General features: G+C 49.0%; 1 long non-coding RNA gene across 2 annotated transcripts in view; it reads right to left on the bottom strand.

Moving 5' to 3' along the window:
• LOC102262403 overlaps positions 1–15486 on the bottom strand; it is a 26890-nt gene that overhangs the window by 3462 nt on the left and 7942 nt on the right. The window contains exons 3-4 of one of the 2 annotated variants that reach the window (XR_001363416.1): positions 3967–4731; positions 1324–1597 (exon numbers count right to left, since the gene is read on the bottom strand). This is a non-coding gene — a long non-coding RNA (uncharacterized LOC102262403). Of the gene's footprint in view, positions 1–953; positions 1598–3966; positions 4732–15486 lie in introns of those variants that run through there. The other variant, XR_001363415.1, reaches the window with a different exon arrangement.

The raw sequence follows: 15486 nt of genomic DNA on the forward strand, positions 1-15486 counted from the left end.
TGCATATCAGTGCTTTTATTGAAAGAAGAAAGCTCAGACAAATACATTAGTAATTTTTTTAAAACCCTGTTTTGCCAATACTTCCATTGCTAGGGTATCTGAAAGATAACATAAGCCAATCCTCTAAGACAGGGGTCCTCAAACTTTTTAAACAGGGGGCCAGTTCACTGTCCCTCAGACCGTTGGAGGGCTGGACTATAGTTTAAAAAAAAACTATGAACAAATTCCTATGCACACTGCACATATCTTATTTTGAAGTAAAAAAACAAAACGGGAACAAATACAATATTTGTATTTGCATGTGGCCCGCGGGCCGTAGTTTGAGGACCCCTGCTCTAAGAAATACTGTCGGCCTGGAATTGGTCACACCGATGACGAAGATGAACCTAAGTGTGCGTGGCACCTTGGACCAGCTTATGTTCTCCACGTGTGCTATTTGCGTGTGTGTCTGGTCCAAAATCTAAGATCACCTGTGAGGCACGTGATGATTATTTTTTTCTTAGCAAACAAGCTTCCTAATTTACGTCTGGGCTCAGATTTCAATCAGTTTGGATTTTCTGAGCAGACAATGACTGAGCAGAAGGAAAATTAAAAAAAAATACAATTCACTGAGAATTGATTAGATATTATCTAGAATTTCCAAGACTTTTCTATAATATTACCCAGAATTTTCTCAAAGTGCTGGCATTTACAGCAAATCTTTCCTCTCTCACACTTGTGAGAACAGGCTTTCATCCCTAACCATTTCACACGTGGAAAGCTGTGTAAAGGCACCTTAAAAAACTAAACCTAACAGCCTGACCGGTGTGGCTCAGTGGTTGAGCGTTGACACATGAAACAGGAGGTCATGGTTCGATTCCCAGTCAGGGCACATGCCCGGGTTGCAGGCTCGATCCCCAGGAGAAGACGTGCAGGAGGCAGCCAATCCATGATTCTCTCTTATTGATGTTTCTATCCCTCTCTTCCTCTCCCTTCCTCTCCCTGAAATCAATAAAACATAAAAATAAAGAATTAAACCTAACAAAAGTGCTATGGGTGCTGCAGAGGTACAGCCACAGGAACCACATTAGCCACCTGGACAGCAGTGGGAGAGCTGGGCCTGGGCCATGTCCCTCTCCACGGTAAGTAAACGGAGTCCCTGTCAGTGCTGCAGGCCCCGGGTCCCCTGCCCCGACACGGGTGACCGGTCCCTGGACTTTGTGGAAATGAAAGAGCAAGAACTAGATTCTCTTCCAACCAGTTTCCTTCCTGGCGAAGTGCAACCATGAGTTTTGACTCAGCCACCCTCCCGCGCATCCTATTAAGCACCAAGTCCATCTTCACATCTGGAAGAAGCATCCGTGTCGCAGTGGGACCATTAGCATCTCACTTGGCTGAGGGTAACGTCACGCCAGACAGACTGGCTCAGCGCGCCACGGCTGCTTTGGCTTCTGCGCCCCACACGAGGAGTCTGAGGCTGGATGGTTCAGGTGTGTGAAGGCAGCCGGGGGCCATCCGGCTCCTTCTAGCCTTCTGCTTAGCGATCCTTTGCGTGTGGCTTTTGTCCCCCACGCTGGTTGCCAGGTGATTGCAAGGTAAATGCTCAGCTTCTAGAATCCTGTCAGGGAAGGGCGAAGGGCAAAAGGTGATATGGCCCTTTTTAAAGAGTTTTCCCAGAAGTTCCACCCAGAAAATTCTGTTCCCTCTCATCGGCCTGCATTTCTCCCAATTCCTTACCCTCCCGCCAAAATACGTATCTGCTGCTAGAATGTATAAATCAGTAGAAAAGAAGAATTTTAAATCTTTCCAGGGTGACCAATCCATATGGAGCTCCTCTCAGAACTGTAATCACTGAGCAACTCCGGGCTAAGCAATGTTTGAGGTCACTTGAAATGAACTGAGAAGGTGTTGCTCCTGTTTTTTAAAAAAGAAAAGCTTCTACACATCAGCTCTTGGGCACACTCCTGGCCCCTGCACAGGACCCTCTCCCTGCTGTCTGACTCTCACTTCCTCCCGGCCTCCGATTGAATGCCACTGAGAAGACATTCTGACTCACCAAAGCAGTTTTACCCAATGGGGTCAGAATAGACGCGGCTAGTAAAGCGTGTGCTTGTAGCCAGAAGAGCACTTGCGATGAATGGGTTAACGTTTTTATTTCCTCCCAATTTCCCTGCTGCTTAGATAGGTGTGGGATATACTGCCCAAACCTAATTGAAAGACTGAATCTGTATCTTAAGATTATGGCTTCCCCGTTCACTCCAAATTCTTACATATCTAAACAGGAAATTAGTTATGTTGTATTTTCAACAGAAATCAAGGAGGATCGCCGACAAGTCAGGCGATTTCGGGAATATTAATCCCCCTCCCTTAGGGAGCTCAGTGCCAAAAGACCAAGCATAGAGTGAAGCAATCATTAAACCCCGGGGAAAGGCCCGGCCCACGGAGGAAGGGGTAGGGCAGCCGTGGGCAAACTACGGCCCGCGGGCCGGATCCGGGCCGGATCCGGCCCGTTTGAAATGAATAAAACTAAAAAAAAAAAAGCCCGTACCCTTTTATGTAATGATGTTTACTTTGAATTTATATTAGTTCACACAAACACTCCATCCATGCTTTTGTTCCGGCCCTCCAGTCCAGTTTAAGAACCCATTGTGGCCCTCGAGTCAAAAAGTTTGCCCACCCTTGGGGTAGGGGCACAAAGAGACGACAAGGAGCAGCAGTGATCTCCTCATGGGAGCTGACAGCATCAGCTTGCTCTTCCTAAAAGGTCAGGATGGATGAATATCTAGTTATTTGTTTTTGCTAAATGGGCAGGTGCCAAAAGACCAAGCATAGAGCGAAGCGATCATTAAACCCCGGGGAAAGGCCCAGCCCACGGAGGAAGGGGTAGGGGCACAAAGAGACCACAAGGAGCAGCAGTGATTTTCTCATGGAAGATGACCGCATCAGCTTGCTCTTCCTAAAAGGTCAGGACGGATGAATATCTAGTTATTTGTTTTTGCTAAATGGGCAGACAGTCTGGTCCTATTCAGTGTATGTATTTCCTTCTCTAATTGTGATACCTATTGAAATGGGGCGAGCTGGGGTCACTGTGCAAGTCTCGGGCTTTCCATCTGCCGTGAAGGTGACAGCATTTGCACATTCCTCTGCAAGCCCTTATCTGGCCGCGGTAACATTTGTGTACATTTATGTGCCCGGTGATAGGTCAGCAGCCCCACCAGGGCCAGGCCTCTAGACTCATAACCCTCTACCCCAGCACAAGCCAATAAACACTTGGTAGATAAATCATGGAGCAGGCACACCTTGGCCCTACAGTCCTTCACCCTCATTCAATTAATTTAAACTAAGTTAGAAAGGCCTAGAAAATCCCTAGCCTAACAGTGAAACCTAGTAACTTGTCATGGTAACTTGTCTGATTATTTTACAAAGTGAAATTCAGACTTACTTAAAAATTCTCTAACTGTGTATGAGAGACTTTTGTAGTGAACAGACTGTTAAGTAAATATCCAGGAAATAGATTCAAAGTGTGGGAGGAAGAAATTAACTCTCACAGGTAAGAAGAGTTACTGAACAATAAACAACTTTGCAGTTTGTGTTCACACTAATACTCAGATTTGTGCTGACATTGCCCACAGTCACCAATACTTTACTATTTTCAAACATTACAGCTTGCCTCCCAGGCTGGAAAGTCTAACGGTCAGCGCTGACCCTCCCTCGTTCATTCGCTGATTCTGTCAACCAGTGGTCCCTGAGCCCCGACTGTGCCGAGCGCCGAGGGTATTTTAGTGAACGGATACAGACATGCTTCAGAGAGCTTAGAAGTATCAATGGTGCAAATAAGTGAGCAATGACGCCTCTCATAAGAAGATAGATGTCCGTGGTGTTAGTGCTGTGAATTTAGGGAGATTCGCCCTGACTTGGGCCCTTGAGGAAAGCGCTCTAGCAGAAATGGTGAATAAACAAGATGTGAAGGGAGGGTGGCAGACTGACCGGGCTGCACGGAGGGAAGAGATTCCGGCAGGAGGAACCACAAGCCGAGGCCCTGGCCGGGCGGGAGGCCAGCGTGGCCGAAGCAGGAGCTGGGCCCGGGTGTTGCCACCGCGGGAGCTGGACTTCTCTTCGGAAACTGGGAAGTCACTGGGCTGCTGGAGGCAGGCGGGTGGGGCGGACTGAGCTGCCCAGGCCCGGATTCTCCTTCCCCAGGACTCTGTGGGCGCAGGACGGGGCGGCCAGAGGGACGGGGAGTAGGTCAGGGGACAGGGGGCAGAAGGCTGAGGGAGGCCCAACAGCCCCTCGCCCCGTTCTGCAGAGAATGATTCCTTCTTGGCAGAAGTGTGTTTTGCCACCAACTTAAAATCAAAGCTGAAAATGTATTTCCAGAAAAACAAGGCAATGGAACACCAGCCACACTGCACCCAAATGGTTTTTTTTAAGTAATTGTGCTCCCCCCAGCCCCCACCCCGAAGCCTAAAGGACAGGAAACGTGTATCCTCGTCGTCGCATCTCCAGCTCACCCTAGCAACCGTGAAACGTTGTCAGTGAATGAGGAAACATGGGCGGCCCTGCTAGGGCTGGGACCAGCTCCCCAGTCTGGGAGGTTACACAACAGGCACTGTTTCCTCACGGTCCCTAGGAACGTCCAGGCCCAGGTGTCTCCTTCCGAGGCTGAGGGGGAGGTCGCTCCGGGCTCCCTCTTGGCTTGTCGATGAGTCTGCGTCTCTTCCTGTATGTGCGCCTCTGGGTCCAAACTTCCCCCTATGATGACAACAGTCATACTGGGTTTGAGCCCACCCTCGACCTCATCTGAACGCCGATCACCTCGAAAGGACCTCACCTCCAACGGGGTGGCCTTCTGAGGCCTGGGCATTAGGACTCTGACATTTGAATTTGGGGGACACATTCAACCCACAGCGCATGGGCTGTGCACTCTGGATTCCATTTCACAAGGCAGCTTCTGTTGTGCCAGCTCCCAGTGCCAGCTCCCGGCGCCAAGCCCTGGGGAGTGGAGCACAGAATGGGCAGAGCAGAGCAGAGAGGATTCCTTTTCCTGGTCTCTTCAAAGCTCAGCTCATAGCCATGAAAAAGCCAAACAAAAGTAGATGGATTGTCCAGATGGCTACAGTTTAAATTGTGTCTCCTCCTCCCCCCATGTCCCCCAAAGTCATATGCTGAAATCCTAACCCCCCAGAATGTGACTATATTTGGAGGTAAGGCCTTTAAAGAGGTAATTAAATTAACATTAGGGCATTGTGGTGGGCCCTAATTTAACAGGACTGGAGTCCGTATTAGGAGCAGGATATAGATATGTATATAGATATGTATAGTATAGATATGTATATAGAATCTTGAAGGGAGACACACAGCGAAGGCGGCGTCTGCAAGCCCAGGAGGGAGGCCTCAGAAGAAACAGAACCTGTGGAAGCTTGATCTCAGAGTCATATTCTCCGCGATGGTGAGAAAAGAAATCTGCTATTTAAGCCCAGTCTGCGGTATTTTGTTACGGCATTCCTAGCAAACCAATATACAAACCAAACCGGTCAACACTCCTATTCTAAAGTCCAGGTTCATTTGATAGTTCCACTCTACGGTTCGCTTCTTATTAATAAAGAGTAATGCTTCCTGAGCTCTTACCTTATGACAGGCACTGTGCTGAGGGCATTATCAACGTCATTTTATTTAATCTGTACAATTTGATCTAGACACAAGGACTGTTATGATCTTAATTTTTATGGGAAGAAAACTGAGCATGAGAGCTGTAACGTGCTTGCTGAGGTCACCAGGGGAGAGGGGACAGAGGTGGGTCCTGGGGTCTAGGGGCACAGCCGACACATCTGGGCGTTTAGATGATGAAGAGATTAACTTACTCCTTACAACTATTCCCCTCAACATGAAAACAAACCACCTGGTTAAAAACGGGCCAAACCTTAGCAGACCCCTCACCAAGGAAGATATACAGGTGGCAAGTAAGATAGGAAAAGATGCTCCACATCCTCTGTCATCAGGGAAATGCAAATTAAAAGGAATTCCTATGAGAATGGCCAAAATCCAAAACACTGACAACACCGAATGCTGGCAAGGATGTGGAACAGGAATTCTCACTCATCGCTGGTACCAAATGCTGGCAAGGATGTGGAACAGGAATTCTCACTCATTGCTGGTAGAAATGCAAAATTATAGTCACTTTGGAAGACGGTTTGGTGATTTCTTACAAAACTGATCATTCTCACCACACAATCAGCCACGGTGATCCTTGGTATTTACCTAAAGGAGTTGAAGATTTATGTCCACACAAAATCCTGCACATGGACATTTATAGCTGCTTTATTCAAACTTGGAAGCAACCAGATGTCTTTTAATCGGCGAATGAATAAACTGGTGTATATAGACAATGGACTATCATTCATCGCTAAAAAGAAATGAGCTACCAAGCCATGAAAAGACACAGAGGAAATGCAAGTGCATATGATTAGTGAAAGAAGCCCATCTGAAGAGGCTGCACGCTGTGTGATTCCAACTCTATGACATTCTGGAAAAGGCAAAACCGGAGCCGGTAAAAGGATCAGGGGTTCCAGGGCTGGGAGGGCAGAGATGAGTAGGTGGAGCACAGGATTTTTAGGGCAATAAAATGACCCTGGATGGCACTGCAATGATGGGCACGTGTCAGTATACACTTGTCCACAGGACGGTCACCACCCAGAGTGACCCTGCTGTAAACTATGGACTTTGGGTGATGACGATGTGTCAGTGTGTGGTCATCGTGTGTAACAAATGTACCGTTTGGTGGGAGGTGTTGAGAGTGGGGGAGGGTGTGCATATGTAGGAACAGAGGTATATGGGAAATCTCTGTACTTTCACTTCAATTTTTCTGTGAACCTAAAAATACTCTAAAAATAATGTCTTTTAAAAAAAAACACCAAACCTACTTTCGTCTTGGGCCAGCTTGTGACTACAAATTCTTCATTCTTGCGGGAATCATCAGCCCTCCATTAGCAGTAATGAAATTAGGCCCGCATTTCAGAGCCCAATTAAATACTTTGGCCTTTGCTATTGCCGCCAAGTCGACCGAAAGCAAAGAAGATTGGAAGAAAATGACAAGTCATCAAATCACAAAGAAACCGGGGAGTATGTCCTTCATGGCTGCAGCTGAAGGGGTCTGTGTTGGTGCCGGGGGGAGGGGGGGGAGGGCCTGCGTGTTTACAAGCCTTTCCCGGACCGTCCGCAGAGCAGGGCGGACAGAACTCCCCACCATCCCGGCCCTCAGCGAGGGGAGCGGGTGAGGACCTCAGAACGCTGACAAGAAAAACACACTGTAAACGCCTGCTTGGGAAAGGTAACACATGGGAGGGAGTGACAGCTTAATCGTGTGGAATGCTGAACCTTTCCTTGAATGTGAGCTGCCAGGGGTGTGCCATGCCTGCTTTTCCATCGAATTGCCAAATTGCTGCAATTTGCATTTGCCCACAATCAGTGCCCCTGTTGCTAGTGGAGCGAACATGGAGAAACAACGAACCCTGCTCTGAGACTAGGTAACCTGCCGGGCAATCCTCCCCAGCCGCAGTGCCCTCCACGGGGACCCTGGCCACTGAGGACGAAGGAGGCGAGAGGAGTTCCCCATATCTGGAAGGGTTAAGCACTGAGTCAACCACAGCAGTGGCACACCCAGTGTGAGGTCCGGAGGGTGAAGTCATTTATCTGTGAGTCATATCACTGAGTCAATACACTCTGTTCTATACATTGTTGGTTAGCAACGCACTTCCAAACATCGTGTCCCATGGTTCTATGACACACAGCATTTGACAGGGACAGGAATTGTTCACTTTGACGGAACACTGGGCAATGGCATGAATGAGGCATTGAAACGGACTGGGGTTTGCCCCAATGGAGTTAGAATCGGACGCTGTGGTGCGTGATTCCATTTTCTTTTCTTTTTAAAAAAAAATATATTTTATTGATTTTTTACAGAAAGGAAGGGAGAGGGATAGAGAGTTAGAAACATCGATGAGAGAGAAACATCAACCAGCTGCCTCCTGCACACTCCCCACTGGGGATGTGCCCGCAACCAAGGTACATGCCCTTGACTGGAATTGAACCTGGGACCTTTCAGTCCGCAGGCCGACGCTCTATCCATGGAGCCAAACCGGCCAGGGCATCCATTTTCACACTAAGTGTGAAAGCCAGAGGAGAGGACCACCCTGGTGCCCCTGGCTAAGGGGCAAAAGAGCAACACTTCTGAGAAACCTTCAGTATAGTTAAAAAAAAAAAAAAAGGAACCAGCCTAGTGGTCCTCTTGTCTTATGTTGTGGCTTTTTCACAGGCTCTGACCACTTGATTATGTTCTTAGCAATTGACAGGACTTCATAACGACTCATGTTTTAAACTAGGACTGTAAATGCAGTTCTTTCAACCACAGACCCTATTAAAAGAACCCTGCATTTGTAAGTCAGGAGGAATGAGCAGGCGAGGGTGAGGCTGTGTGCTTCCATGACTGGGAGAAAGGTGTGAGGCATTGCTGTTTTGTTGCCAGGCAACAGGTTGCTTGTGACAACAATCCCTTTTCTCTAAAGGACTAGAGTGCCCTTTTGTTTCCTGAGAGCAGTGCATTTTCATGGTACAAGAAGTACACGAGGAGTTTACACTAATTCGGGCTGTAATCGTAAACGGCGGTTATGAAAGGGAATGTGGTTCTATTTTTGAATTCTTGTGTTTGCTTTCCATCGTAACCTGAGAAAGCATTTGTCTGAGGAGACAAGTTCTTTCCTTTTCTCAGCTGATTACCACTGTTTGGCTTGTCGGATGTGGTTTGTATGCCTGTGGATTTCTCCAAGCCTCTAAACTCCCCCAGATGACTCGTGAATGGGCCTCTGAGCTTCTCAACAGAGAATAACATGTCTACATTCAGAAATGTTATAAGATTTGATTCTATAATTTCAAGCTAATTAGCTAATCCTGACGTGAACATGCCATGATATCTTCTGTGTTTGTTTTTCTTTTATGGATTCTATTCCAGCATGTGTGTGCGTGTTGTGTACTGGTTACAGACTCCCCAGGACAGGGCCCTGATCTCCTGCCTCCTTACAGCCGAAGTAGCATCTAACATAGAACATGGCATGCAGTAGATGCTTAATAAATTCTCGTTGAGTAGACGACTGAATGGATGCACAAAGATTGACATGCATCTTCCAGTTACATGAATTTTACGTACATCCAAGTCAGGCTCTGAAAATAGTGAGGTGGTGATTGGTAGCGCAGCTACTGTAAAAAAGAGACAGACAGCCCTAACCGGTTTGGCTCAGTGGATAGAGCGTCGGCCTGCGGACTGAAAGGACCCAGGTTCGATTCCAGTCAAGGGCATGTACCTTGGTTGCGGACAACATCCCCAGTAGGGGGGGGGCAGGAGGCGGCTGATCGATGTTTCTCTCTCTCTCATCGATGTTTCTAACTCTCTATCCCTCTCCCTTCCTCTCTGTAAAAAAAAAAAAAAAAATCAATAAAATATATTTTTTTAAAAAAACGAGAGAGACAGACACCTAAATGCACTTAGAGACCTGTCCTTCCTGCATAAAATCTTACGTTTTATGTAGAAATGTCAATCGAAAACTCTTGGGAATAGTTGCAGAATGCTGATATTCTTTGAATCTTGAGAGATCATAAAGTTAATTCTAAAAATGGGAAAGCGCAGAGGCTCGAGAGCCAGCCCACAGGTTGAACATCTTCTCCTCAGATGAGTTCTTCTCCTAAAGCAGAGCTAGGGCTTCGCTACCACAGCGCAGTCTACAGGTGCACCTCGGACCACAGGAGCTGGTGTGTGTGGCTGTCTTTTCTCCTTGACAGCGTAGAAGATTCTTTGGGCAACCTCTCGGGTTTCAGAAGGAAGGTGCAAAAGAAAAGTAAGGTGCTTCTGACACCTTTTTGTTTTGTTTTTTATATATTTTATTGATTTTTTTACAGAGAGGAAGGGAGAGGGATAGAGAGTTAGAAACATCGATGATGAGAGAGAAACATCGATCAACTGCCTCCTGCACACTCCCTACTGGAGATGTGCCCGCAACCAAGGTACATGCCCTTGACCGGAATCGAACCCAGGACCTTTCAGTCCGCAAGCTGACGCTCTATCCACTGAGCCAAACCGGTTACGGCTCTGACACCCTTTTGGACACTGGTTCTTACTCCCGGAGAATAATGGTTATTATTGAGTGCGTACTACATGCTACTACTCTAAGCTCTTCACAGGAATTAATCCCTTTAACCCTCACAACAATCCCAGGAGGTGGATGTTATCTTGTCCATTTTAAAGAGGAAGAAATGGAGGCACCAGGAGGTTGAGTAACTTGCCTCAGGCGCTGCCTCTCCTGCGTGGCAGAACTAAGCCGGACCCAGACAGGCTAGTCCCAGCTCCACTCTCTGGATCCTCCAGACACCACCTCCGCGATAGAGAAGGGGAGTCCTGGTATGCCCAGCTGCCACCTTCCCCATCTGCACTCTCCTGCCTGGTTCTGGGCTGGCCTGGGGTTCGTGACTCACTCGCATGAAGGCTCAAGGGTCTTGCAAAGGTGAGTGAATGCAAGTGCTGGCTCAGCCTGTCCTGGAGCTGGGCTGGGCTGTGCGGAGTGGCCTCCCTGGGCTCGACTTGAGGGTCACCCCTTCAGACATGCACCCTGAAAGCCTGGGACTGGCCTTCGTGGGGGGCCAGGCAGGGCACTCTGACGCCAACTGCACTGCCCAGAGGAGGTGCATTCCCATCAAGGGCAAGCCTCGGGCTGCACCCAAGGAGACACACTGACTCTCACCAAAGACAGAACATTCTGGCCCTGCGGCCCTGCCAGAGGCTGCCAGAACCCTGCCCTCTCCTCCAAGGGGAGAGGGTGGGGGCCGTCTTACACCACACACACACATACACACACCACACACACATATACACACCACATACATACATACACACACACACACACACACCACACACACATCACACACATATACACACCACATACACACACACAATACATACACACCCACACACACACACACACATCACACACACCACACACACAATACATACACACCCACACACATACACACAGCACACATACACACCCCATACATATACACACCACACACAATACATACACACACTATACACACCACATACACACACACAATACATACGCACCTACCCCACCCCCACACACCATACACATACACACACCCACACACATACACACACCATACATATACACACCCCATACATATACACTGCCACACACACATATACACACCACACACACAATACACACACACACATACACACACCACACATATACACACCACACACCACACACAATACATACACACCCACACACATACACACAGCACACGCACATATACACATCACACCCACACACCCACACACCATATACATACACACACCCCCACATACACACCATACACATACACCCCCCACATACACACCTCATACATATACACCACCACACACACATATACATACCACACACATATACATACCAAACATACACACCCCATACATATACACTGCCACACACACATACATACTATACATACACACTCCATATATATACACCGCCACACACACATATGCATACACACACCACACATGCACACTCCATACATATACAATGCCACACACACGCCACACATACACACCCTATACACATACACCATCACACACATATACATACCACACATACACACACCCCATACATGTATACACATATAAACACACCACGCACATACACACACCACACACACACCCCCACACCATACACATACACACACCCCCCATACATATACACCACCACACATATATACATACCACACATACACACACCACACACACACACCCCATATACACACCACACATACACACCCCATACATATATACCACCGTACACACATATACATACCATTCATATTCGTATACACCACCACACACACACCCCCATACCATACACATACACACACACCCCATACATATACACCACCACACACACACCCCCATACCATACACATACACACACACCCCATACATATACACCACCACACACACACCCCCATACCATACACATACACACACACCCCATACATATACACCACCACACACACACATACTAGTATACACACCACACACACACCCACACACACTCTGTGCTTTATGTAACAGGTTTGCCTTCCACCAACTCTCCTTGATCAGCAAACACTCCTGAAGGTGCAGCCCACACCTGCATTCCCAGACCACACACATCAGCCCCTCCCTGCCGAGGCCCTCGCTCCGCTCTGGTGAGTCACAGCTCCTGCTGCACAGCAGTCCCTGGGGGGCCCCGCCCTGCCCACAGGAAGTGACAAGAGTCAATATATAACTTTTCTCCCAGGGCTGGTGCACATGTTCAAAAGGTGGTTAAAACGAGCAAGAGCTGTCTGAGTGCAGTGACAGCTCTGGGAAGGACCAGGGCAGGGAGGCGGCAGAGCCTCGGAGGCCACCGATTCCCATCTTTCCTGAACCGGCTCTGAAACTGCAGAGGCGGCCTGAGGAGCCACGGGCTGCAGCACCACCAAGAATGCAGGGGCTTGGGACACCTGAGAGGCGGGGCCAGAGGGGGCACCCTGAGGGGGAATGTCCGAGGGGGCTGGATTCTCTTTGCATTTAAAAAAATCAAAGTGTCAAAAAAAAAAAAAGTAAAAAGAAAAATCAAAATGTTGTCTTGTGGGTGTGGCTCAGTGGTTGAGCATTGACCTATGAACCAGGAGGTCACGGTTCTATTCCCAGTCAAGACACATGCCCAGGGTGTGGGCTCCATCCCCAGTAGGGGGTGTGCAGGAGGCAATCGATGATTCTCTCTCACCATTGATGTTTCCATCTCTCCCTCTCCCTTCCTCTCTAAAATCGATAAAAAAAAATATTTTTAAAAAATTACAAAGTGTCGTTTCTTTCAGGAACCTCCCCTCAGGGCTCTGAGGTCCTCCAGGACCCAAACAAAGGCCAGGGGAGCTGGTGCCTCTGTGGCCACTGCGCCCTTGGGTAGCACTGACGGTCAGGCTGCCACTCAACAGGGCTTGCCATGTGCCCACTCTGGGGCAAGGACCCCAAATGGTCAGACCTATTCCCAGCATGCACTTTGGACTGTCTCCAGTGATTGGGGCAAACCAACATTCCACTTATAATCCCTCCAAAAAGACAAAAGAGCCACAAAGCAAACAGCTCTAGAACCCCATGAAACTGGATACGCCATGGAGAGGGAGAGGAGAGGGGCTCGGTGCACTTGAGCCACCTGGGGTCTGTGAAAGCATGGGTCTGCGGGAGTCTGAGATTCCACATTTCTCCCAGCCAGTGCCCATGGACCCACTGGAGTACTGGTATTGGGGGTGCTATAGAGCGTTCGGGAGGGGTGTGTCAGTGCACCCTGATAGAACCAGGGGAGGAAAATGGACTCTAGGAAACTGAAACAGGCGAAGAGGCAGGTCTGAAAAGTGGGGATAGTAATGCCAATTCCATAGGCTTCAGGGAGGATAAAATGAGAAGATATATGAAGGCCTTAGTATAGGGCCTGGCACAGACTAAGCAGTCAGTGAATAGAATACTTGTTGGTATTATTATTATAACTAGAGGCCCGATACACGAAATTTGTGCACATGGGGGGGAGCGGGGAGTCCCTCAGCCCAGCCTGGGCCCTCTCGCAGTCCGGGAGCCCTTGCGGGATGTCCGACTGCCGGCTTAGGCCCGCTCCCCAGTCAGACATCCTTAGCACTGCCGCGGAGGCGGGAGAGGCTCCTGCCACCACTGCTGCACTCGCCAGCCATGAGTCTGGCTTCTGGCTCCCCCTGTGGAAGCACACTGACCACCAGGGGACAGCTCCTGTGTTGAGCGTCTGCCCCCTGGTGGTCAGTGCGCATCATAGCGACTGGTCGTTCCACGTTCAGTTGATTTGCATATTAGCCTTTTATTATATAGGATTATAAATAGCTGAAGCAGAGCAGCGGAATGTCTCCTGTTTACTTCCGAGTCCTGCACCAACACAGGTCAAAACAGATGTCTCCAGGGAGGCAGGAACTCCCCTCTCCCATCTGTGGTCCTTGTGATGCTGGACAGGAGAACTGGATGACCTTGACCAGAGGGCAGAAGGTCTCAGTCCCAGGGCCTCGGATAGACGAGACTGTCCCTGCTCCTGGCATAAACAGGGGCAAGTATTCAGGGTACTCGGGACTAATTCATGGGTAGAGGGCTGTGCAGACATTGAAATGTTACCGCATGGCAGACCCTCTCTACTTTAGCCTCAGTACCCCAGGGTATGCTCCAACCCAGGGGCAGCCGGACTCAGAATGGGGATCACTGGTGTCAGCCTTGCTGATACCGGGTGTCTCAAGGGCCTGCTACACCCCACGCCCTGACTACCTCCACCCACGGCAGCCAGGAGCTGTGCTTAGTACTAGATCCTCTCAGCGGAGGGTGTGCAGTTCACTTCCCCAAATATTTCCCCTGGAGAGATAAACCGAGAGATAAACGGGAGGTGTCAGGCGATGCCAAGCCCCAGCGAGGCCAGCCCTCTGGAAGAGCAACCGTGAATGTTGATGAAATGGGCAGAAGCTAAACAGCAGTGATTTATTTTCCAAAGTCTCTGGCATTTCTAATCCTATTTTTCTTCTCCTCCCCTTCTCTTAACAGGGCAGGGCAAACAGTCTTAAGGCCAGCTGGCCGCACTATCTGTTTTCCTCACATAGATTTGTATGTGAAACGATAAAGCTTTGACGTGGCCACTTTCAGCCCAGGTCCTCCACTGCTCTCTCAAGGATGTGACCAACGTGCAAAGATGCTTCCCAGTTTTAGCGGTGAAGAGACACAGGCCACCAGTCCTCGCTGTGTCCCCCTCCTTCCCGGCACACCTGGAGAGCCCCACACCTACAGCCTGCTCTCCCTGCCCCACCCGCACCCAGGGCAGCTCCACTGTGACCTCTGGATGGCCCAGGTTCACCAGCCTGGACTTCCTCATCCCAAATCTCAGTCCAAGATGACAATTAAGTCATCTCACTCTTTCACTGGAGGGAGGAGGCCTCCCAGGTCCCCACCCTCTCCTGGGGTCATGTATACATACATTCTAGCAGCTGCATTCATTGGCTTATTTAGCAAATGACCTGGCAGAGGATAAGCAGTCAGTAAATAGAATCCTGTTGTTATTATTAACAACTGAAACAACTGAGTGTCAACCATATGCCAGGAACAGTTCAAGGGTGTTGGGAGATGAGCAAGATGTGTCCCTGCCTCTGGCTGTTTCCGGGCCATTGAAGGCGACTGACAAGGAACGTGCTGTTAAACTGAAGGTGATGGAGGCAGAGCAGGAACAGTGCGCGCCGTGCCCCAGAAGCACGTGAGGAATGGCTGACTACCTCCGAGAGTGAAGACCTCATGAAGGTGACATCCGGGCTGTGCTATGGTCTGAATGTGTCCCCCCTCAGCCCCCCCACCAAGATTCTTATGTTGAAATA

The sequence above is a fragment of the Myotis brandtii genome, unplaced genomic scaffold (assembly GCF_000412655.1).
Source record: "Myotis brandtii unplaced genomic scaffold, ASM41265v1 scaffold395, whole genome shotgun sequence".
NCBI classification, from domain to species: Eukaryota; Metazoa; Chordata; class Mammalia; order Chiroptera; family Vespertilionidae; genus Myotis; species Myotis brandtii.